Source organism: Cyprinodon variegatus, unplaced genomic scaffold (genome assembly GCF_000732505.1).
Source record: "Cyprinodon variegatus isolate N-32 unplaced genomic scaffold, C_variegatus-1.0 Scaffold2033, whole genome shotgun sequence".
Taxonomy (NCBI): Eukaryota; Metazoa; Chordata; class Actinopteri; order Cyprinodontiformes; family Cyprinodontidae; genus Cyprinodon; species Cyprinodon variegatus.
The window spans coordinates 20,257-21,478 of NW_015152486.1; positions in this window are offsets into that span (position 1 = coordinate 20,257).

The window sequence follows — 1,222 nt, forward strand, 5'->3', positions numbered from 1 at the left end:
AAAAAGTACTCCAGAGTGTTGTTCAGCATGGGGGTGAGTAGAAAATGAAGGCTAATCATGTTTTGGGTGTACTATTCCTTTAAGACATTATGTCAAACACACATTTCCCTTGGTTTTACTGCACAACATATGAATCATGTAATAAACATTTGAATAAACAAATCATTATCATCTCCTACCAGTGGTGTCTTTTGTTGTAGCTCAGAGTTGGAGTTGTTTGCTTGTTGTGCCATCTTTCTGTAAAGCCCAGGTGAGCAGGGTTATTTCTAAATTAGCAGTTTGGCTTGGGGAGGGAGAGCGCCTGATTTTATGTTAAGAGCACTTCAGGTGGGTGGACATTAGAAACTGTCAACTTGCCCTTTCCTGGTTTAACTAACTGATCTCTATTTATTCACTGGATTGCTGATTGCTTGTTGCTAGTACTCGGTTGAAGTGAAGCCATATTGGTACTCCCTAGTTAGACCGGTCTCAATGTAAACAATCAGCGTGCTACAGCATCAAACAACAATTATATTCTCATTTTCAGGGGGACTAAATAGACTAAATAGAGATTGGTTGTTTAACTTGACAGATATGTTAAAATGGCTGAAAATAAATGGATGTTAACATATGGCCTGCACTACCTAGGGCAAGATGTGAATGCATGTGTGTGTGTGTGGCAGTTTTCAATAAAAAAGCAGATTTCTAGTAAATAATAGTTGATAGTCTTCTAAATGTGACTAATACTCAGCCTGTTTGTTGTCTTCACTTCCTAAACGGCAACGAGCTGCATGAAAAGGCTGGTGACGCACCATGTGTCAAATGACATCAACAACTGAACTGTGAACTATGTGGACATTAGGTGGAAATTTCTTGGTATGACTCAGTGTTGTTTGTAGACTGCCTTAATAGGTTTTAGGATTTTTGTTGAAGATTTAAGAATCAGACCTTTCACAGGTGCAATTCCCTGTGATCTGCTGACAGTGGTTCTTGTTTAGAACAATAGGGCCATCCGTTTAGGTTCATTGTTTAATGTATTAACATTACAAGCATCAACTGCCTCTCAGGATTGTGTTTGACGCTGTCCTTGGTCTACAAACTCATGTATCCCATCAGTACAACAACTATATCTTTTTTTCTGGATAAAACTACAATGTTCACCATGGTGTATAGATTGCAGAGGCGGATTTAGGAAATGTGGGGCCCTAGGCAAAGACAGGCAGGGGCCCTCTGAATTGAGAAG